Source organism: Numenius arquata, chromosome 3 (genome assembly GCF_964106895.1).
Source record: "Numenius arquata chromosome 3, bNumArq3.hap1.1, whole genome shotgun sequence".
Taxonomy (NCBI): domain Eukaryota; kingdom Metazoa; phylum Chordata; class Aves; order Charadriiformes; family Scolopacidae; genus Numenius; species Numenius arquata.
In genome coordinates, this window is record NC_133578.1 from 64,808,397 (window position 1) to 64,833,660 (window position 25,264).

The window sequence follows — 25,264 nt, forward strand, 5'->3', positions numbered from 1 at the left end:
TCAATACCAAATGAGGAAATGTGACAGGGGTTGTACACATCATGACTGAAGCTCTTCAAATCACCAGTTTTAAAACCATCATATTTCTTACAGTTTGCAAACAAGAGACATGCACAAAGAAAATTTACAGGCACAGGAAAGTAAACCGGAATGGGACTTCAAAGGCCGCTTAGACAATCCCCTTATTTGGACGCCAAGTCTCCCGTTTGCCAAGACCGTCCCCGGCAGATGTTTGTCATGAAATCTGGATCAGAAGATTTCACTGGCTCCCTCAGTAGCACGTTGCAATGCTTAACTATGATTATAAAAAATATTTTCCCAAAATCTCACCTGAATCTTCTTAGCTGAAAGGTCAGTTTCTCCTTGTCCAGCTCCCAAATGTTCACAGAATAATTTATCACTGACCTCATAATCACTGACTTCATAATAACTTTATACATATCAGAGAGCTGTTATCATGTCAGCAGTAGCCTCTGCTCCTCTAGACTAAACAAACTCTATCATTTAAAACTTCCTTCAAAGGTCATGTTTTTCAAGACTGTTGTCATCCTTGCTCCCTTTCTCTGAACAATCTACAATTTGCCCATAGCTTTATAGAAGCATGGGCCTGGAAATTGGATTTAGAGCTTCAGCTGAGAGATGATTAGTGCCAAAAAGAGTGAATAAAATACCTCCGGTGTCTTATACACAGTACTTAGGATAATACATGCTGGAATGAAATTTACTGATGCTCTGGCAAAAAACATAAAAAAAAGAAAAAGAAAAAAAAGAAAAAAAAAACAGCATTGATCAAGTAACTATACATCCAAACACCAGTCTCTGTACACACATTGTCTGCATGTGGAAAATAATATTCCCATGTGCAAGGACTTCTGTGTTATAAAGCTGCATTCCTTTCAGTTATACTTAACACAGGCCAAGATTTTTCAGAAGTACATGCCGAAAGCTGGACTTCTAAACCCGTTTTTGGTTGCTGAAGTAATTAACTTTGATCTTTGCACACTGTCAAGATGCAGTAGCACCTAGCTCTGCAATCTCATAATCTCTGCAGTCTTTGAATCTTAATTTTAAGCACCCTTTTGTTATTAAGAGCTGAAAGCAAAAGCACTACTCTTGTGGTAGACAGAGTCATTTTCTTTTCCGGTTCCCATACAGAAAGCTGGGGAGCAGGTGGTCAGTTCCTGGCATCTCTCAGCACCAAGTCCTGTTACAGTTGACTTTAAAAGAGGGTCAAATTTAAAGACATTTCAATAAAGAAAAACAAATTTCTTTTAGAAGTCCATCAAAGTTAATGCTTGGGAATTTTGAAAATCAGTCATCCTCTTGGGAGGGACCGGAGTTAAGTTAATGATCATGGCTAATCTATTTGAGTCAAGGCACTTCCACTACTCCTGGGCTTAAATAAATGATGTCCAAGTGGTTGCTGGAATCCCCCTTTATCTGCTGTCTGCAAAGCAATAAATCTTCTGATATACTCATATAACACTCCAGGAAAAGAAGATCTGAGAAATAAGATTCCCTAAAACTTACACAGGGGATTTTTTCAGAGCTGAAAAATTATAGGTTTTCTTCTCTGGTGATGCGACCACAGCCTGCCAGTAAATCTTGCTATTCTGCATGGAAGCATCCAGGTGGCTTGAGCAGCTGGGGAGGAAATGACAGATTGTCTGGCATGCAGCACTTACAGTGACTCTAGCTCGCTGCTGACATGCTGTACTTCTTCTAGGGTTTCCCATCAGAACTGCAATGACTTTTAAAGACATGAACAGTGTCAGCAGATCACACTCAGTATCCCTTCCTCATCCCCCAGACCCGTATTTTGCATTGGTGACAACAAACCAATGGATATTCAGCTGGGGTAAATGATCAGTGAATGATCTCACCATGGCCCACTTCACTGGCACCACCAACACAAGCTTATGGAATTTGTTTCAACTCCATGAATACTGCAGGTTTGGGAGTGAAAGACACTGTGGCGTCCGAAACTGCTCTGAAAAAAATAGAGGGTGACAAACTCTTATCAGAAAAACAGAATTGTAATTCAATTCTCCTGGACAATTCCTCAGATTTTGAAGCACCTTTAAAGCTTTATTTGCTTTTGCAACTTGTGTTGCGTTGCAACTGCAGTAATTATGTGAATAGAAGCATCTGCACGTTGCTGGCAGAATAGTGCAGGACATTGTGAGCTACATAGCTGTCACCACAGCCACATCTCAGCTCTCACTGTCACTGACATCTTATTTCCTTAGCTAAACACCCTGAGAAGACTCCTTGGTTATTCTGAAAACCTAACATGAAGGCTTCTGTATTGTAAATCTCAAATCACAAAGTCTTAATTGGAATTTGTAAAGTAGTAATTGGTGAGTATGTAAGTCACAGAGGGAGTTCCTCACCTTCACATACCTCTGGCAGGAGGAATTCTCAATAGTTGCCTTTGCTGAAGGAAACTTGGCAGCTGCTAGGGCTGAGACGACATGTTGGCCTTTCATGTTCAGTAGCAACAAAAACACTTCCATCAGCCTCATAGACTTCCATGGCACAATCATTTTGAAATAAAAAGTCTCCAACCCACACCAGCGTTCTTGGATATGGTCATTGACTAGTAATGTGCAGGTCTGGCATTGAATACCTATTTGGAAGCATTCTGATCTAAATTCTTGTCTTTCTTTACTTGGGTATTTTATTATTGGCAAATGGTTAAAAACTTGTGTCCCAAAAAAGTTCTCCTAGTGTTATTCATTTTCCTTTCCTCTTGTTTGGAAGTGGGACTGTCTTGGAGAAAACAAGCAATTGCAGACAAGCCTTCAGCTTTCTGCTCGGTCCTTTTTAGGGATTTTGACAGAAATGGCATTTATGTGCAAGTTGATTTATTTGCTCTATCAAACATAGAGTGCAGTGACAGAGAATGTAATGTCATAAAATGGAAGATGGAAGACAAAATTCTACACCTGTACTTTCTAGAGAAGTATCACTGATTTTAGCAGGTTTACCTCAGTAGTGTCAAGATTAGACCTGGGTCTTTTTTACATTCACATTCTGAAGAGTTCAACCAAATAAACACGTTGTTTTATATAGCCACAGGTTTCCTATCTCCCCTCTAGCTGCTGGCCCAGAAGAATATTGAGTGTCTAGAGAGTCCTCTGTCACATCTTCCAGTCACATCTGGATGCCAAAATATCCAAGGGTATTTCAGATTAGACTAAATGCCTATGTTGAGACAACCAAATCTAATTCCTGGTATCCAATAGATAGTCCCTAGTTACAGATGAATGATTACACAGACTTTTATTTTTGCACACACAGACACACACACCGCTTTACAGGATTGCACACACTCCACTGCAGCTGATGCTGCTCTGAGCCATTATAGGAGCTTCCCAGCTGCTTGTCCATTTGGGGTTTGGTCTCTCCATTAAGTCAATTTTTTTCCTAGTTTTTCCCTTGTATTACCACGACACAATGAGGAATCCCATCCTCTTGCTTATCGTGCATCGTGCCATACAGATAAACGGAACACTTCGCTTGCCAGTGCTGTACGTTTTCCATAAGCACACAGAGACAAGCACCCAAATAGATATTACCAAAGTGGCAGATAATCATCTTCCAAACAGATAGACTCTGTTTATTCTACACAATACTCAGGAACTGTATGTTGTGTGTGCACACACATGCAATGCCACAGAGGAAACACTTGTTTATTCCTGTTTCAGAAAGTAGCTCTTCTGAAAGCCTGGAAAAATGGAAGTCAGAAGATGTAGCTTACCTCGAGATTACTTTTTTCCAGTTTACTCTTCTCCCATTATTTTTCTCTTGTGCATTTTTGTTTCAATCTTTATCATCTAACAAAAGGCAGTAAATGAGTTCTTTGAAAAAAAAGTCTTTAGAAATTTCAGGAAAGAAAATTATAAGTCACATAACTCCTCACCTTCTTCTGAACTGTATCCGCTTTCCAATTTGATGGACTCCAGCTGGGAACTTGTTTGAACTTGAATAAAAGGGAAGGATTTTACCATCTCAGTGCAATTCAGTCACAGTTCTCCACTAAAGATCAGTCTTCCCAGTCCCATCACTAAAGGGGCTTTCCATGCAATTTTTTTCCAGTATGAGGAATTCCTTTGGCTCCAGCCTTAAGGGTCTCTTGCTTAAGGTTATTTATTGCACACCCTGTGGGAGCTTCTAAACATTAACTGCTCAAACTTGGCAGAGGAGAATTGGTAGATTTTCCCTCTCTCTATGGAAATTTCTATTGTATGAGCCCACATTGTTGCAGAAGTCGCTCTCCTGGGAATCCCTGTCTCAGAGGAAGTATGGGACAGCTGTGATTTGGCATGTGGTTTCCTTCTTTTTCTGGATTTTATTCATGGTTTATAAAACTTCCAACAGCACAGTTGCTCCTAAACAGAACAAGAGGAGATTGAAACCTTACTCTTGCAAGTGTATCTTGCAGGATTTCATAAGGAGTGCAGACAATGGCCTTTTCTTTGATGCTGTCTCCGTGTCTTCTAGGATACTGCTGACACTGACTGACTTCAGGTATCGGTGGTTGTCACACAAGTTCAGTGGCCCGAAGAAATTTTTCTCAAGCACACGGTAGATGAAACTTAGCCTAAGATCATATGCTTTGCGGAGCTGGTTGCCATTTCCTTTAACTATGTTGTCCACACTAGATGCTTTCAAAGGTTTAATGCCTCTCCTAAAAGATTAGCAGCCACAAAGCAGCCTACATAGGAATAACCCTCTGCTCTGCTTATCAGTACTTTCAAATGAAACATTGGGATGTTTCTAGTCTGTCAGGAAGAGTCATAATTTCTAACTAGAAACTGATTACTCCACAAATTAAATGCTGAAGTTTCCAGCAATTTTCTTGACAGTTCTGGTTTTGTCACCCCTGTAGATTTGACACCACACACACATACAGCAATTAGTTGCAGTCATGCATTTTAAAAGGCACCACATGCTCTGCATCTCACTGTGTCATAAAGCTGGTCTCTAGTTAATATTAATGAATAATACCAGTTACATTTCATGGATATTACTTGGAATAGTATTTAAGTGTAATGACTATTAACATGAACACACTTACCTTAATAGCCTATAAGTGCATATATATATGGATGCATTGTAACTTATTTCTCCATTTCTGTGGTACATGGCACGTGAAACAAGCAGCAAACACATTACACATGGTCCAGGTTCTGTAGCTCTCTGGATGAATGGCAGAACGGGGGCTCTAAGGCACATATTGCTTCATTATATCCAATGATTTAACTTGAAGGAGAGGGTTGAGCATGAAGATAAGGCTTTTAGATTACTCTTATCAGTACCCTTCAGATTTATTTCTGACATTTAAAGCAGAAAGTTCAATCAGTTTGAATTCTCATAAAAGATGAACAAGTCAATTCTCAACTACGTGAGAGTCCATACTCCTAATGTCAAAATTGACAGATATAATGCTTCGTGCTTGGCTTGTTAGATCTCTCTGGGACTCAGAAATAACATAGCCTATGGCTATACGGTACTGTGCACCTGAAGAAAATAGAAATAGATAATGAATTTGGAATTAAAGTAAAAATTGTATTGGTACTTCTTGGCTTAACTATATTGGATAATATACAGAATATCAGGTTACAGATAATGAGACTTGTTTTCTATTCATGTTGGGCCCTCATTTATGCATTCAGTCAACAGATTTTTAAAGAGCAATTCCTAGACAGTACACTGAGTATAATTTGGTATTTGAAAAAAACTGTTCAAAACTCGTATTCTGGCAGCGATCTACATAAAAAGTCACTGTCATGAAAAAAATGCTTCAAACAGAAGTGTTTAACAGAAAGCATTTAAAGCAAGACCAGAGTTCTCAGCTGTTAAAAGGTAAATCAGATTAGTTGCTCCATTAAAGTTTGCAACTGAAAAGCAAAACTGGCAGGCTGTATTTTTGCAATTACAGATGAATAATAGCTGTGCAGCCAGAAACAATGCTGTCGTATACATCTTGATCATAAATATGGATGTACTTATAATGACCTATTCTCAAATGAATACTTAAACCTCTTCCATCACAGTTTGTTTAGCTGCGCATAAAAGACTGGTACACAGCACAAAGGCATTGTAACATTGCAAAATTTGTAACACTGCAACCTCTAGGAAGCTGTCATCACTTTAATTGCATACTTAGGAATACATTTTTCAAAAAGTGACACATTTTGCAACCTTTCAGAACAGCTCTGATAAACCCTAGAGCCGTCCAGTTCATCCCCCAAGCACTGCCAGTAAGGTTAACTGCGCCTTTTATGCGTCCTGGACAGGACAATGCAGAGAGAGGTCCTGCTGTGATGAAGGAGGGAGGCCGTACCGAGCAGTGCTGAGTGCCCTCCGCTCCCAATAAATTGCAGTCCCATTGGAGGAAAAAGGACCATCTCGGCTCTCCCTGTCGTTAATGGAAGGGGGATTAGGAAAACCACCTGCAGCCAGCAGTTGAGAGCACAAACTGGTATTTACCAAGGGTGATTTATCTGCTGTTAAATTATGACTGCCTGTTCAGCGCTGCAAGTGCAAGCTGAAGAAGGCAGATATATCATTAGGTTTGAGCTGGTGTGAATTGGTTTATTTCCCTTGAATGGAGCCACGCTGGAGATGCGCCAGGGAAGAATCTGCTTTTCTTTCTTTTTTTGTCCAGCTACATCCATGTGGAATTTTCTAACTAGAAGTATTACTTCTTTCTTATATTAAAATTATGTTAATATATTAACTTTCTCAGACGTAAAAAATTATCTGCTGTAACCGTTTGTTACATCTTCGTATGGCACATGCTTTCCGTTAGTTTTATTATTATTGTTATTCTGTCATTGTCCTTTGCTAAATAGGTTCCAACATGTTACTGAGCCCAGTTTGTGGCTCCAGCCATCTGGGATATGACAAATGCTTCACAGGGTGGTTCAGAAGCTTTTCTTCTAAACCCGGATTCCACTTTCTTTGCACCCTTTGGAGTTGTCTCGTGCAAGCCCGGATCCTGTTATCACACAGCATCTCAAAATGAGCTTTCTGAGCCATGGTAATTTGTGCCTGGTTTTCTGGGAAAGCTCTGGATGGGTAGGAGCTCAGCCTCCGCACAAACATGACATTTGCCTGACTGCATGTCCTGGTATGTCTGGCGTTACTTGAGTTTCCAGCTCACGGTGGTCTTGCATGGCAGCTAACATCGGGTTCCCAGTTTTCAGTGTTAGATGTGCAAGGTTCAGAAGCAGTGAGCCAAAGGCTGTGTTTTCTTTTCGAAGATAGCAGTGAGTTTGGAGTTCCCAGAGCGAGGAGCTTCAGAAAGGCTAAGTTATGCTCAGCATTTCTGGAAAATCACCCCACACACACATGGCAAAAGCAGAAAGCCCAAGACAACAAGGTACACTGTCCCTTCTCAGCCAACATTTCTAGCTCAGTGACTGCTTTCACATGTGTAACAGAATAAACTTTGGCCTTACCTCTATGAGAAAACAGGACCCAGCCAACACAAACAGGAAAATAAAGTGCAGCAGTGCCCACCCATCCATGAGCAGGACTCAGTGTACCCAGAGAGATGTTCTGGAGCAGCAGGTGCTGGTGTGAGTTGACTCTAGGGTTTTGTGGCTCAGAGAGCTATTTAAGGCACCATTGTTATTATAAGGCAGAGAAGCTACTGAAGCTACCAACACAAATATATCATTGCCCGCAAAATTCATTCCACATCACTTTAATGAAGAGCGGGTTTTCCCTCTCAATTACTACATGACGATAATGACTCCCTGTGGTCCTGTCCACCAAATGACAGGGAGACAGTACTATGAATTGAAAAAAGCAGCAGGTTTCCATAATGCTTAACAGCCTGATCTGCCTTATTGTTATCAATCCCATGGTCTGGAAACACCAGGGGGCTCAGATTCCATTTATGCATACTTAAGGATTTTAAACATCCCTAGTCTTTAAGACTAGATGTATCAGTCAGGCATGGCCTTGGCCAACCAGCTGGGCACAAACACATCCCTAACAGTGGCTTGACTTACTGACTTTCCAACTAGTCTTATATATTAAGAAATATCTGTTCCCCAACTCATGGCTGTGTTTTTTGGTCCTTCAGGGACAGCATACACATGCACAGATCAGTTTCTCTGCTCCTTTGTATTTGGAATCTGAGCAGAATTTACAAAAGGAAATGAAGATCTGTCACCACTGAGATAAATGTGAACATACAGATAAATGTGAACATACAGAAAGTACCATCTTGTACTTATTTTTCTCCTTTTCTGGCTCTTCACTGTTGAAAACTGGTGCTCAATGGTTTCACAATGGCTGTTTTCTTACTTCTGTAAGCAAGATCTTCAAAAGATGCATGAATAGAAGTCTGCAGAAAATGAGAAACACCACCAGACCTATTAATTCTGAACTTCTTAAGGCTGACCAAGGTTTTTCAAGATTCAGAAATTCAGGTATTTTTTGTCAATTGTACTAAATCTCAAGGCTAAATATGTGCCTTTTCCCCCTTAACATTTTCTTATATATATTTTTAAATCAACGTCTCTGCTCTTTTTTCTCACAGCCTCATTAAATGATCAACTTTAAATCCATCGTTTAATTCTGCCTAGCAAAAAGGAAGTAAAAAGTTCTGTAAGATAGTTAGAACACTAGCAAACCTAAACAACTCATGGTTTTAGAGACTTGAATTAGATAGATGAGTATCTTTTTTGAACCACCACATCTAGGAGAGGACAGTTGTCCTCTAAGAATATGTATCTTGTTAGCTCATGTCTGAACCTCAGAAAAAAATGCAAGAAATATGTAGAAAGAGGACTAGAAATCATAGCTCTCTATTTTACATATTGTGATCAGGAGATCTTGTGCCTTCCAAACCAAGACGTGCATGTGGCAGTTAAACCTGGCGTCTTTTGAGATGCAAATTGTAACATTACAGGAAATCTTCACTGCCACATTCTTACAAACTAGAAAATTCAGCTAATGCTGGAACTGATGATTTCTTTGGGGACATACTGTTCCACTTGCCAAAGGGAATCTCCATGCAAATAATATAACTATACCCCAGAAGGCAAAGAAATTGATTTTACCCCTTCCAGATATCAAAGAAAGGACCAGTAAGATCTTCACTGCACCAATAAGCTGAACATGAAGCTATGAAGGTCAGTAACCTCAGTGAAACACTGAATAGGCAGATGTTTGCAGTCAGACAGAGTAGGGTTTGGGTTGTTTGGTTTGGTTTTTTTCTGGCAATGAATGTGAGGTAGCAGAGAAACCACACAAAAGATAGCAAGATCATTCCTGAACGTGCAATAACAGATGCAAAGACCCCCAGGACAGACTGAGTTCATGCCACAAGTACATTTTATACTGTAGAAATATCAGTCCTTTGGAAATTATGCAGATGTTTATGGTGAGGGGTGGGGGAGAGCTATAGGCAGAGGCAGCTTACCAGCAGGGTTAAGAGCAGCTGCCCTTCATCTCCTTCCCACTTAGCAGCATCTTATTAAGCATTTAAGCCTGTCATCTCACCTCCACCCTCCACCAGTGTGCTGCAGCATCCAGCGGTGACAGCTCAGCTGCTTCAGCAACTGCTCTATGGAGACACTAGGACCTAGCCAGCACTAAAACAATCTGCCAACTTGATCTTTAAAAAGTTCACTCCACCTAGGTGCCAAAAAGTAAGAAACCATAGTCAGGCATTTTAACAGAAAAGTTTATTTTGTTCTGATAAATGATTTAAGTACGGTCAAAGCAGAAAACTTTTGATAGTATATGACTCTGCTGGAGACAGCACCAGTGTGGGCACCCACCTGCAACCCGCTCCAGCTGGCTGGTATGTCCTGTTGAAAGACAGATGATATGAGGGTGGTATGGGTTCTCAGGCATCAAGGTGGGGTCTTACAAATATTGGGGGAATTACGTCCGCTGTGAGTTTTTTCCTCTCCATTGAAACAAACCATGTTCTTTCCGGCCTATATTCTGCCACACAGCTTGGTTGATGCCACAGAGCCACTCTGAGCCAGGAGACAAGCTTTATTGCTGAGGTCCCTTGCCTTTGGAAAGCTCAAATCATATTTAGTGCAATGATGTGAACTTCAGTGTAGGTATCACAAATGTGTTGATTCCAGGAACTCAGAAATCTGGTAAGCTTTCATAGTTGTATTATTGCCATGTGTAAGAGGAAATAAAAATAACAGAAGAAGGTACAAACAAGACGGTATAAGGTATCTGAAAAGTAACCAGAAGGGTTACAAAATATTATTTGAGAGGAAACACTATTCACTAAAATGTAGATCAGATCCAAAGATATTCTCAAAGCATGTGACTTCAAATAAGGTTTGAAGGCTCAAATTAGATGTATTAGCACCCAAGTGACTTGGAAATTAGATTCCTAAATCACTCTGGTGTTTGAAAAATATCACTCTCAGACTATTAGCGGAGCTGTTGCAAAGGTTCTTCTGTGCAACTAGAAGCTAAAACCAAACCCTCAAGAGTAACTTAGAAAGAAAACGTATAAAAATACCGAATATAAAATGAGAAAATGTAGTATGCAGTACTTAATCACAAAACGGCTACTTCATAACTATAATGCATTGCGTTTCATTTGAAAAGCTGACACCATAAGAAGGCAAGTGAGGAAAAAACTCCTATGAGAACTGGCTGCTGAAAGAGCCAATTGCTTTGAAGCTCCATCTCAGAGCTGTGACGTTTCTTTGGGTAACAGAGAATCTGTGGATTGTGTTGTCTTCTTTTGGGTCTACAACAATCCCAGTAACCAGAGAACATCAAGTGAAGTTCAAGAGAACCAAATAACTAATAAGTGGAACCTCATCACACCCCTCTGAGCTGTACAGCGGAGATCCTTGCATGCTTAAAATTAAGCATGTGTGTAAGTGTTTGTAGGACTGAGGCCAAAGGTTGCAACAGCAGCCAAGGGAATACCTGCCCAACCTCTTCAAGGCAAGGATATTTTGTTTGTAAAAGGATATTTTAACCTTCAGAGGCCATGGACTACGTAGTGGTAATGTGACCTTTAACTTCTCCAGATCAAATGTTTATACAGGTGCTCTCATTTCCTGAAAGAGGAGCAGAGGTTTGAATATTATACAAACACTATTAATTTAAATATTTTTCCCAGTTGCTTTTTCATGCCATTGAAAATAAATATATTTATCATTTTTGCTCAGATTCACGCACATAGCATAAGTGTTTGAAAATTCCTATGGTCATCTGCTAGAAGTCATCAGAGTACATGTATAGGAAGGCACCTTAGTTGCTATCTAGCTTGAATTCTAGAGACTATAACAATGAGAAATTTTGCAGGAAAAAGCTCAGAAATTTCCCCTAAGCGTTATGAGGTAATTCTAGTGCTGTAGTGGCTGAAGATCAAGTCAAAGAAGACCAGAGGTCCTGGGACTGGGATTCCTGTGGTTCCTAAGTCAGTTCTGAGACTGACACCAAGGGGGTTTCCTTGTCCCAGTTTGGTGGCAATGTTAACAGTCTGAGGCAGGAACACCAGCTTTTCATGGGAAACGTCTCAACTACAAAAACCTCTCAATTGCTCCCTCTCTGCCTGCTTGTAGTTGATAATAATGTTATTTTCCACATCTCTTGGCAATGATCTGCTTTTCCACTAGCTCGGGACAACCCAGTGTCCCAGCCAAGACTCTCTCTCCGGGTCGGTACCACTATGGAGCGCTACGTGGGGTTGTGCTGAGTGAGTGTTAGCTGCTGCATTTGCTTTTCCTGTAGATCCATTTAGCTCAGGTCGGGAAAGCACACAGACATAAAAGCTCTGAAAAACACTGCACGTGAATGATTTCACATCCTCCCACATGCTCTGAGCCAATTAATTAATGAGATGCAATTCTGGCTGCCACCTTGCCAACTTTTGACCGTGTCTCGGACTCTCAGATAGGTGATTTAAAACAGATGCTTAGAAAAGCACCATGTGAATCACATAAGGCATGTTTGCTGTGCTTTGTTAGCCCGTTGAAAGTTAAGACAAGCAATCAGGTTGTATGGAAAATGCAGACAAACCTAGTAGTGTGCTTTTCTCAAGTGATAAGTGAGAAATTAGGCTCCTCCAGAAATTGCACCATGGGAAATTTCTTCCATTTATTTTGCAATCTGGACCAGTTTCTGGAACATCTTTGCCCCTTGAATGTTGTGTTCAATTTTGGTCTCCTTGCTACAAGAAAGACATTGAGGTGCTGGAGCGTGTCCAGAGAAGGGCAACAAAGCTGGTGAAGGGTCTGGAGAACAAGTCTTATGAGGAACGACTAAGGGAACTGGGGTTGTTCAGCCTGGAGAAAAGGAGGCTGAGGGGAGACCTTATCGCTCTCTGCAACTACCTGAAAGGACGTTGTAGTGAGGTGGGGTTCAGCCTCTTCTCCCAAGTAACAAGTGATGGGCAAGAGAAAACAGCTTCAAGTTGTGCCAGAGAAGGTTTAGATTGGACATTAGGAAAAATTTCCTCACTGAAAGGTTTGTCAAGCATTGGAACAGGCTGCCCAGGGAAGTGGTTGAGTCACCGTCCCTGGAGATGTTTAAAAGATATGTAGATGTGGCGCTTATGGAGACAGTTTAGTGGTGAACTTGGCAGTGTCAGGTTTACAGTTGGACTCAATGATCTTAAAGGTCTTTTCCAACCTAAATAATCTTATGAGTCTATGATTCTATATGTATGTATGAATATATGTATATATCAACAGAACTTGTAAGATAAAGAGACAGTGCTCTCATTTTTATAGATGAGCAAGTCCTGGATGGACTGTGCAGAGGTTTTAAAACAAGCTGGGAAGTAAAAAATGGATAAGTAACACTCCTTCCAGTTTCATGGCATTGGAACATGCTGAACTTAATGGAGGCTCAGAAGGAACATGGTATTCTAGTTCCTTATTTCCAGCTCCTTATAAAAATGATATGTCTACTGAGACCTTCTCAATGATGGCAAACAGGACTACTGCAGAATGCCTTTTTGATACTTAACTGTTTCTAGCATTGTCTGTTTGGTTAATGGGAAGCCAATGCTGAAGTTTTCCCCAGGAGACAGAAAAGACTGCAGCTTTCTGATTTCATGACCTTTTTGCAAACAGCATGTCCTTTCTCTCAACACAAGCAAAGGGAACACACTTGAGAAATTACTCAGACAGCTCTCCCTGCACTTTTTATTCAGGCAAAGTTGGAGCTTGTCATCAGGCTGTATGTACTGAAGGTCTCGTGCTGCTCATCCTGTCATGATGGACTTCTTATTTTCACGGCTTTCCAAAAGTTGCAGTGTCCTAACATTACATTAATGCAGCTTTCTGGAGGCTGTTTATTCACTAACAGCATGAGCCAAGCCTCATGAAAATCATTGATTTTCACTGCGCAGGGGGCCTTTCTGTAAGTGCATTATGATATAGAGAAGAGCATTAGAAATAATTTGAGACAGGTCACTTCAAATGAAAGATCTCTCTAACTCAAGACTACCTCCGTGCAGAAAAACTGACAGTAGACTACTCTCCCTTAGAAAAACAGACAGAAAAGGGAAATGGGGATTTTGAATGAGATGCTTGAAATTTACCTACACTTTTCTTTGTGCACAGAATGACAGTCAGAGCTCCACAAGCACAACGCATTATTCCAAAACACAAGCCAGACTTGACCTTCCGGAGGTACGAAAATCAATAATGAAAGCTTCATTATCCATACAAATAAAAAACAGAATTAAAAATAAGGGAAGAAAAACAAGAAAAAATGTAGTAGTATGCTAGAGATTGAGATGGAAGATAATCTTAGCAGCCCTGGGAAATTAAATGAAACTTTGCCTTAGTTTTCAACATGATGGGTGATACACAGTATGATGAAAAAGTCAGAATGACTAATCAGAGCATGCGGATGGAAAAGGAAAGCAGCATATCAAGGGCAGACACTAACTTCAAACATCTCGATTTGGTGTGGAGAGGTCAAATAGACTCCATGCAGAAACATAGGAAAATTGTCACACAAAGTACAGGTCCAGCATCAAGGATATTTAACAGATTCATCAAATCAAGTACACTGAAATAGTGGTGGATAGTAGTAAATCTCTTGCCAGTGTTCAAAAAATAGAAGAAATATGATCTATACAACTATAGATTTGCTACTCTGACTTAAAAGGTACGCTACGCTTATAGGAGGACAAACATGAAGAAAAGATAGCTAAGTGACTGCAAAAAAAGGATTAAATACAACATGGTTCTATAAAAAGTTGAATGTAAAAGCCAAATCTGATATTATTTTCAGCAAAATGGTTGATTTTCTAGGTGAGGAAAATACACTTACCAGTAATTTCAGAAGACAAATCTACACATTGTTATTTAGGGAATATTAATTCAAATAAGGAGATTAATAAAAGATTTTCAAGATGGAGATCACTGATAAAGCATGGGTTGTTCTGGAAAGGGATGTTGTTAGTGGTATCCTTGAAGGACCAGCTTTGAACATATTAGATCAGCTCCATATGTAGAATAATTAGGAAGGTGTTAACAAAAGTTCCTGTCGACACAAAGCTGGGAATGCATCTTCAATATAGAGGCTGCCTAGGATATCTCACTGGATACACTAGACTCAGGGAAATAAGAGAACTCATAGGTGTTGTTGCAAGGTCACGTACGTAGTCCACTACCTGACACTGATATCACAATCTGGAGGGATTATGAGTGAAAATGGTATGAAAGAGATCCTGGTGTTCTGGTAAGTCCCAAGAAAACTAAGAACTATCAAAATAACATGGCTTTTATAAAATGCAATAGTCAAAGAAATGCAAAAGTGGAATTACAACAGTCTACAAGAGACGATGCATTATCATCAGGTTCAGAAAATCATTAATAACATTGTATATGGCATAGATGAGACCTTAAATGGAGTTCTCTGCTCAGATAAACATACCTGTTTTCAGAAAGAGAATTTCACGCTAAGGTACTGAAGTAAGTGGAGAACCTTTCTCATTTATCTTCATCAAATGCAGGTTTAGAAAAGGTGTGACAGTTCCTTGTAAAAATATCACAGAGAATAAAGCAAAAAAAAAAAAAAGAAACTTGTTTAGGATCAACATCAGTGGTAGCAGAATGATAAATTATTATAAACTGTCCATGAATACAGTAGGGAACTTGCTGACATTAACAACTCACTGACATTATGCTCACTCTTGGCTCTCATTTTCTTCCTCCATCAAATTTCTAAATACTGGCATTTCCCCTTACTTTAATCACAGGTAAAATACCCAGAGTTAATATCCCACTGCCATAGAGTGGTATCATTCTACATGAGCAAGAGATTGTGGCAAAGAAAATAACTTGCCTGACGTAGCAAAGCAAATCTACTCTGACCCCTGGATACGAACTGAGGATAGACTTATTTCTCATGTATTACTCCAGGCCATAAGTTGTAGGCCTAAGCACAGCTAAGCAAGTTTGAGAAGGGTAAAGAGCAGCTGCTAGATGGATCTTATCCAAAAGAGGAGTGTGTTCATGTGCTTTCACTACCACAGATGGAGGATTTGCCTTGACTGGGAAAAGAAACACCGGTAGGAGCTGAGAGGATTGTGGGTCAGCCCTAGTCCTCGTACACCAGGGCTGTTAGGGCTTTGGTGTTGACCGCCTCCATGGCAATGGTGGTACAGGTTGATCCTGTACCTGTACCTGTACAGAAGGAACCAAGGAAAATAAAGATTGTTGAGAGCAAAGTAAAGCAGCCTGAGGAATATCCAGCAGGGATTGTACCGCTTTACCAAGACTTATTGAATCACTCAGAAACAAGGAATAGGAAACCATCCAACCATCACTCTTACACTGGCCCCTCCTGTGCTTTTGGAAACTTTACAAAAACCCAGCAAGCAGTTCCTAGTTCAAAGTGCCTTCCTTCTTAGATACTCAAAATGTGACATGCAGGTTTCCTACTCACATCCCTGGATGCAGGCAGGGAGGGCAGTTTCATCTGCTTACACCCTCCTAAAACGCGAGCCATCACTGATGTTTACCACCTTCCTTGATGCTTCTACTCCCCTCTTGGGCAGGAACATCACTGGACTCATGCCAGGGTCTGTCTTCTCTGGGGTAAATCCAGTCCCCTGGCACCTCCAGCGCTTTTTAGTAGAGCCATCATAGGGCATCTTCATGCCAGAAGACTCCACTTTGGCTTCTCTTTCATGATCTGGTTCTATCCTGGGTCTGAGGGAAGGTTCCCTGGAGCTGTAAAGCCTGGTCTCTGTGTGTTGCTGTTGCAGCACTGGACACAGCCATCACTGGTTCCCCAAGCCCCTTCTGCAAACTTTGGGTGAGAGGAACTGCTCCCAGGGGACTCTGACTGTCTCCTTCATCACTTCACACCCAGTGATATCCACCCCCTCTCAACTCTTTCAGAGTCACTGCCATTTGCTCTGACAAATTGGATGTCTTGCTCTCAACTACCAACAACTCATCATTAACACTGCCAAAGAATCATGCAATTGCTTTCTAATTTTCCTTTTTTTCTTTTTCTTTCTTGTTTTAAACTAGGAGCACTTCATGCCTGCAGTTGGCAGGGACAAAGGGGGAGGCAGCAGGGCGGGAAGGGGAGAGGGTGAGGGAACATCTGTTTCACATTTAACCTGGAACCAAACTTTTTCATCGTGCTTCTCCAGCCCCACTTGTATATTGATTCAATTACTAGGCACTGCTAGTGCAAGAGATTTATATTAAAGCCTCATACAAAGCTATTGTGTTTTGTCACACAACAGTACTGAATCAATTACAAACGTGCTCAACATGATCCCTCTCAGTCGTAAGCATTCGCCCAGGGAGAAGCTGTCTGACCAAGACTCTGGCTGGGGGTTAGATGATCTCCAGGAAGGTGTGACACACCTAGCTGGCACTTGCTAGCAGGACATCACCATCACTCTCCCCTGGGCACTGCCTTTCTCAACTCTGCCTCATTAAAGGTTTACATGGGATGAAGAAAGAGAGGCCAGACACACACACACAAAAGACTGGGCTCTGGTCTCAGCAGCTGCCGGGGGGTAAAAGTCCCTCAAACTTACAAAGAAGCAGCAGTGCTGGCCCTGGGCTGGTGTGACGTGACCCTGCACAGGGAGAAGCCGGTCAGTGCAGTCACAGCAGGGAAATGGGAAAGGGCACTCGGGGCTGGGCGGTACTAGGGGAGGAGAGGGGCAGAAGAAACTGGGTCTACAGCCCTCTGAGTCCCTTTTCCGCTAATAAACCAGCTTCCAAATAGGGAAGTAAACCAGCAACTGCTCTTTGCAGAACGTGTCCCTTATAGATGATACTATATCTGACCAAAGTAGACTTTTCAGTTGAGTTCAGATGGTCCATTTAACAGCCTTATCATTTTTTATGTTCAATAGAGCCTGAAAAATAAGAGCAAAGTCAGGGTTATCCAAGATAAACTCACCTTTTGCCGGACTGATTAGCTGTGCCAATTACTCCCTCCTGCCTCAGTTTACCTGTTCCTGCTGTGGAGACAGTGTCTACCAGGGATAAGAGCAAAGCTCCTATCACACAAACTGACAGTGTGAAGCAGATACCCATGGACTTAATCCACATACAGACCTGACTCATAGCTCCTCAGCAAACTTTGTCCCATGGGTAAAAGATAATAGGACCCTGTACCCTTGGGAAAGGTTGAAAATTTCTTAACAGATGGAGCCCTTAGCAGCCAGAGATTCTGAGCTAAAACTAGCAAGGCTCTTTCAAAGCCAGACTATAACTAGCTGTCATTAGAGCTCTTACAATGAGCTTTAGATAATTTTGAGCTTTTTGGAGATCCTTTTATACAAGCAACGTGTAAAGAATGGCAGCAGCTGTGTGTTGCCCTGTGTGTGCTGTGAGCTAGGCGGACGCAAGCCAGCTGCAGTCCAGAAGCCTTATAGACGCTTAATGCTGCCTCTGAGTTATTATACCTTATTTCTCAGCAGGGCTTCATGGCGTCAGGTTGAGCATCCTATTAATGTGGCTAACCAGCTTCCTGCTCTGACACCAGCTGGCAGAGAGCACAGGCAAAACAGGCACTCTGCTGAGTGTGTTGGAGTGGATGTGTGAACCTCGGAGGTCCCCACCTGCAGGGGTGTCCCCATGGCAGGCCTGAGGTCCCAGGGCAGCTCGTAGCCCCATGCACTAGCATTAAACAAGCAATGCTGGCCAGCTTCCTCCTGGCAAACACACTGAAGTAGCTTGTGCAGCTACCAGTGAAGCTTGCACCACGACAGATCTTCAGTTCACTGAGTTAAATCTAGCTCTGGTACCTCTGCCCCTCTGAGCACAAATAAATGCCGTTGGATTGTGGTTATCCTCCAAAAGGATTTATGTCTTCACCTATAACACAAATGAAGCAACATGGCCATCCTTGAACACTTCTTGTTAACAAATGTTTGGGGCTTTCCCACCATGGAGGAATGAAAGTTTCTTCAACACACAGGGAAATACGGCCAGGGTCAAGCATCCTCATCTGGCCTGCCGCGGTAGGAGTGTGAAAGGCAGGAATAGCAGAAAAGGGACTTCTGAGTTCAGGATTTCTGAAAAACAGTTCTGAAGCTACTCAAAGGAGCCATACCGGTATTTTGTCCACTTCTATAACCAATGTTTGTGAGTTTATTTTTTGCTACTTTCTGTACATCTGTTTAAAATAAACAGCCTTTTTTGGAAAACCATGTGTCATAAGTTGACATCTTAACACCACGGAAACCACCCCTTCTCAAGTCAAATAATTTCCAAAGTTTATACTCCTAGAAAAAGATGAGAGAAATTTGATGAGAGAAATCTGTTTTGATTAACTGCTGCTTGATTAACCTCAGTTGCAAGGTATTGACACTCTGGCAATTTGTAGTTTTGCATTGATGCTTGATTAGTGTTGGTCATTTTCTTTTCCACCTGAGTCATCTGGTTCTACTGTAAAAGAAATGTGAAATTTCTAATTAATTATCCCACATTTCCTGTGTCAAAATAGTATTTTGCAATGGACATTTTAAACTAATTAGAGCTGGTGGCAGAAATCTCCCAATTCTTGAGAGCAGACAGCAGCTTTCTTATAACTGGGTAGTTCCATGAAAACATTTTCTCAGTGCCACGGTCTATTACAAAGAAAAGCAAGTTTTAAGAATTATTAGGAAAAAGAAAACCAGAATCCATCTCTCTACCACTGTGTGTCTAAGCATCTGTGTCCTGAAAGTTGTGTCGTGTGGTCTCCTGGCACCCCAGCCACAGGAATATATAATAGACTGGAAAAGGTTCAAAAAACTATAACAAAAGATAATAAAAGGCATTCAAGCTGCACAGGACAGCTTCTGTACAAGCAGTGCCTAAAAGAGGTGACAGTCTTCATCCTGGAAAAAGATAGCCAGAAGGGGATTTGATGGGATCGTACAAAATCAGGAAGAGAATGAATGCAGTTTGAATGTACACTGACTGTTGAATACACACAAGACAGAGGATATAAAATGAAATTATCTGGAAGCAGGTTCAGACCAAATGAAGAACACTTTTCTTCGCTGAGCTAAGAGGTCCTGCTGCTCGCATATTGCTTTCATGGGGATGTCTAGGCACTGCTGCACGGTGAACATGGCAGCTCAAGCCAGCCTTCCCTGCAGGATGTCTGAATCCTTTCCTGGTGCACAGGATAGATGTACCCATACTTCACCCTACGTTGCTCTTCAAGTAAGTTAAGAGTGCCCCAGCTGTTTTTTGGACCCCAAAACCACCGATCATACAAACTGCCTAAACACTGGTTTACTTCCTGATTCTCTTTTGCAGTGAACCAGCTAGAAAAAAGCATTCAACTTGTAGACCTGGAGATAGTTGAAACTAAGGACCCTCCAAACTGAGGTCCTACAGTGGATGACGGATAAGGCGGCAGCAGGTTCATTTCCATGTGCCTTACAAAGAAGTCCTTCAGGCCTCTTCAGCTGGCTGCGCACCTTTCTGTCACATCCCAGGGCATGCATCGCAACCCCTTGTTTACATCCCATAGCATAGGTATGCAGCACAGTTCTCATGCAAACTTAACAGTGGGGAAGGGGTTGGGGGAATAAGTAAAATCATAATTTTTTCTTAGATGACACCACATGGAGCGTACGGGAATCAAATGCAAAGCAGAAGGGATGGTACCCTGGAGGAATCAAATGCCCATAGCATTCTGAGCACAAGCAGTTCCGCCTGAGGATCAGGGATCACGTCCTGGAGGGGAAGTATTTAATAAAATTTATGTAGGTGATATTTCCACTGTGTGGTGGGTTGACCCTGGCTGGATACCAAGTGTCCACCAAAGCCACTCTATCAATCCCCCTCCTCAACCGGACAGGGGAGAGAAGATACAACAAAAAGCTTGTGGGTTGAGATAAGGACAGGGACAGATAATTTACTAATTACGTCAAAGGCAAAACAAACTCCACTTGGGGGAAAAAATTAAAATATTAATTTATTACCAATGAAATCAGAGTAGGATAATAAGAAATAAAACCAAATCTTAAAAACACCTCCCCTCACCTGTCCCTTCTTCCTGGGCTGAATTTCATTCCTGAATTCTCTACCTCGTCCCTGCCATTAGCGCAGGGGGACGGGGAATGAGGGTTGCGGTCCATTCATCACATTTTGTCTCTGTTGCTCCTTCCTCCTCAGGGGAAGACTCATCACACTCTTCCCCTGCTCCAGCATGGGGTCCCTCCAATGGGAGGCAGTCCTCCGCAAACTTCTCCAATGCGGGTCCTTCCCACGGGCTGCAGTTATTCATGAACTGCTTCAGTGTGGGTTCCTTCCATGGGGTGCACCCTTCAGGAACAGACTGCTCCAGTGTGCGTCCCCCATGGGGTCACAAGTCCTGCCAGCAAACCTGCTCCAGCCTGGGCTCCTCTCTCCATGGGTCCACAAGTCCTGTAAGGAGCCTGCACCAGCATGGGCTTCCCACAGGATCTTTGTCTCCTTTGGGCACCCACCCGCTCCAGCGTGGGGTCCTCCGTGAACTGCAGGTGGACATCTGCTCACTGTTAACCTCCATGTGCTGCACAGGGACAGCCTGCCTCACCGTGGTCTTCACCACGGGCTGCAGAAGAATCTCTGCTCTGGTGCCTGGAGCACCTCCTCCCCCTCCTCTCCACTGACCTTGGTGTCTGCAGAGTTGTTGCTCTTATATGTGCTCACTCCTCTCTCCGGCTGCAGTTGCTCTTGCGCAGCTTTTTTTACCCTTCTTAAATATGCTATCCCAGAGGCACTACCACTGTTACTGATGGGCTTGGCCTTGGCCAATGGCGGGTCCATCTTGGAGCTGGCTGGCATTGACTCTATGAGACATAGGGGAAGTTCCTAGCAGCTTCTCACAGAAGCCACCTCTGTAGCCCCCACCACGACAAAAACCTTGCCACATAAACCAAGTACACACAGAGGGCACAAATCACCCTTGAAGTAAAATCTGTTTTCACTCTGAAGACTTTGTATGCTAAAAGAAATCTAAGGATTGTCCAAAAGTTGTCTTCTGACCATCACTACCTTCAGCCTCTTCTTCCTGGCCGCAATGAATTCAGTCTGTGATATACAGTAAACCAGTTACCCACAGATTCTGGGGTGGTTTTGCTGGTTGTGTAACACAGAGATACACTTGCAGAAATTAAGAGTAATCAAACATCAGTCAACACTGTCCCACTGTGGCATAACCCAGATGTAATCCCAACATCCAGAACTGCTGCCAGCAAAGAAGAGCCTAATTATAGCTCCTTTTCCACTGGGTGCGTGGAGTTCCCTTTGAAAAAGTTCCTCTGATAGCTTAAAAAAATTATCAGAGAAGTTAAAGACAGTCCTGACTATAGTGGAGTGCAGAGCAACTCTAAAAATCAGGCCGCACAGCATGGGAGTCAAAGGTCTAAAGGTCTGATAGAGCCTGGACAGCCCATCAGGAAACACAAGCCAGTTTCAGAAGCCAACACCGTAGAGGGAAAGATCACAGCCACCACCCAGGCAGCCACCACCTTACCCTTCAGCATCCAGGTACTCTTTCACACTTGGGTCAGACACAGGGGAAGGGGAGAGGGAAAATGTTATGTGTGTTGCAAGGCTGAACTCATGTCTTCAAGGTTTGTCAGGGTGCTTTCGCCAATAGGTCACCACACCCTCCCCACATGAAAGAACTGACCTGAAATCAACGCCAACAACTTTTGGCCCCGGGCTGACGTAGCATTTTGCTCTTTCTCTGATGTGATGTGAATAAGCAAAGAGAGGCGTTGAACTGAAGTGCCTCGGACACTGCAGCACAAAGCATAATAAGGCCTCCTTTTCTGTGTGTTACGATATGCTCTGACATATGGTACTGAATGTACTCGATTATTGCTTAAATTCTGTTAATTTCTGGGAATCGGTAAGGAAGCAGGCTTCCAGCTAAGATCCTTATCCTTATATACCTCCTGGAGCTGGCCACTTCAGTAACATTTTTCAGCAATACAGTAATGAAGGAGCTCCTTATATGAGCCACTGGACTGCCCTCACTCTTTTCCCTCACCTCTTACTTGCTTCCAATAAAACTCCTACCTGGGGAGAGTGAAAAGAAAGGAAAAAAAGGGAAAGCCAAGAGGTGAACAGCTTTCCAGGGCTGAATCCCACTTACTCTGACTGTGTGCCATGGTCTGGAGCAGACGATTCCAAGCTGTGCTCTGCTGGTTACTTCATAGCTGTGCAGTTGGAGGTACAGAGGCAGGCAAAGACCACCCTCAAGGCATGAACATCATCTGGGAATACTAGTGTGGGCCACCTTAACCAGTTCTCAGTGTAAAGCTGATGAGCTAACACTGGGCTGGGCTGGCAATCTGCCTTACATCCAGGTGTCTGCGCCTGTCTCCTAACCAACTGCATGATCTGGTGCTCAAGACAGCTCTGGAGACCATACCTACAGCTGTGTTATCTCTTTAGCAGAAGAGTTGGGGCTGGGAAGTGGCCTCCAGGGTCAACTTGGTCTCTGAGGCGTGTTGCCATCTCAGCTCCTTTTGTCTCTTTGTGTTTTGTCTTGTGCCCAAACCTCTGTGTGACATTCCTCATGGAAGATGTATAAGAGAGTTGTCATGCTACAGGCAGAAGAAATAATTTCTGATGAGCTAATAAAGCCACAGGTCATAATGTACTTTAATGGGTAGACATAAAACTGTTTGCATCTCCCAGAGACTGGAAACTTAATAATTAACCCCGCTAGGTCAGGGACATGAGGTCTCTTGAGATATTCTGATGCTGGTAGTACTAGTCGAGTTTTTGTCCTTCTAGATGCTAGAGGCATTTTGTCCTTCTGGACTCCCTCTTAGCTTGTCACACCCTTCCCAAACGACCTTAGGCCTCAGACATTCAAGAAGGAGGAAACAGAAAAGTTATCACCTGTAAGAGCTGAAAACAAAACTGAACAAGACTGAACACCTGACACCTTTGTTCTCTGCTCCAGTGGGTGTCACAGCCTCTGAAAACAAGTGGTCGAAACTGGAAAACTAACAGGGGCTTTATTCTACTGGAAGAATGGTTTCTGCTCCAATCTCCTCTCCCATGTTGGTCCTCATTTTCTGTCTCCCATTGGCAGTGCTCTCCTGCTCCATGTCCTCATTCTTGGTGTTTCCAGTCTCCTGCCCTTTCCCTGACGGACAGAAGAGAACCAAAGCAAATACATAAGTCCACTGAATTAATAAGGGAAGTGACTGGACATAGCAAGCCAAGCACCTGTCACCTTGGTGGCATCCATTGGACTCACTCCACTCCCCATCAAGCACTGCTGTGTGCTCAGACCATGAGGTGTTTAAGGCAGGGATTATGTCTTCTGAAGTTTGCACAGAAGTGCTGACTGTGGCCTTTGGGCAGTGTGAACATTAAATAAGAGCCTTGTGCTAGAAAACTTTCCCACCTGGAAAGGTTCAAAGAAAAGCCTCCTTGTACAACTGAAATTCCTGTTTGGTGCATAGGCTGTTTATTTAACAGAGCTTGGTAACTGAAGCAAATCACTGTGCAAGAACAAGCAGAGACTTCCCATTGCTCTCCACCTGCCCTCCCACAGCCGGATCCACTAACGTGTGCTGTTTTATCAGCCTGGGATAGGTGATGAGACAGGGCCTTTCTGCACGCGGAGGTGACCCTGCAACTCTCAGAAGCACGATGTATCAGCCCTGAGGAGAAATGTTAATGCAATGGACCAACATCTGTTGTTCAAACCATATGTGATGCATTATAATTTTCAACAAAGACTGATACAAGTACATGCTGCAATAAAAGTTTTAGCATTAATTATTTTCGAAGATCAAGTGGAAAAATAATTTGTCCTGCTACCCTTTCATTTCTACGGGCTGCTGACAGCAATCCATTTGTTCTAACCAGTCTTGTGTGAGGGTCATAAAGAGGAACCGAACGAAGAAGGAATGGATTGTCTCACTGAACTCGCAGTAATCAAAACTTAAGCAAAAACCATTCACTCTTTCCTGTTTCTCTTACCCCTCCCAGCACTGGCTGTACATATCACACATTAAAGGGACCCTGTTTACATGACTGCATTTGTTTACAGACATTACACCTACTACATAAAAGCAATGCTTGAGAAAAAGCAGCACTGTATTTTAAGCCTTCTGTGATGACTTTCTTCTTGAGTCTCTGAATTTCTGGTTGCACCATGTGCAGAATGGGATACATGCCCTCTTACTGCAAATTGCTTTGAGATGTATGGATGAAAAGTGCTATATATGTACTCCTGGCTATGGGCAATTTATTTGTTCCCCTAATAACCAGTCCCCTCAATGAAGAGATTTTTATTAAGATCAACAGGAGAGCAGGGGGGGAAAAGGCATTTAAATTGGGGTAGGATTTTTAAAAGTGAAATTAGTCCATGCCCCTGTAATATAACATCTAGGAAAAGAAACATTATTTCAACAGGTGCATTTTATATATCACATGCACGTGCACTTTCACTGCTTGAAGCCCCTCTAGTGAAATTCACCTGGGCAGCAAATGAGCCTGTAAAGTTACATTATTAATTTTCAGGGTAGTGTTCCCCTTTAGATAATCAGCGTCATGCCTTAGTAATTTACTCAACGAAGCCAATTCAGCAAAATTGCCCTTTTTACAGCATATGCACCCCATATGTGGAGGGTGGATGTATCCTTTCATTCCAGCATAGTAAGTAAGAACATGTTGTCAAGATGATGTAAACGCAAGGTTTACACTAATCATCCATGATGCACCATCTAAGGATTTGACTAGAAGCTGAGCACTCTTTTTATATTTATATGCTGTATTTCTGCACATTAGAG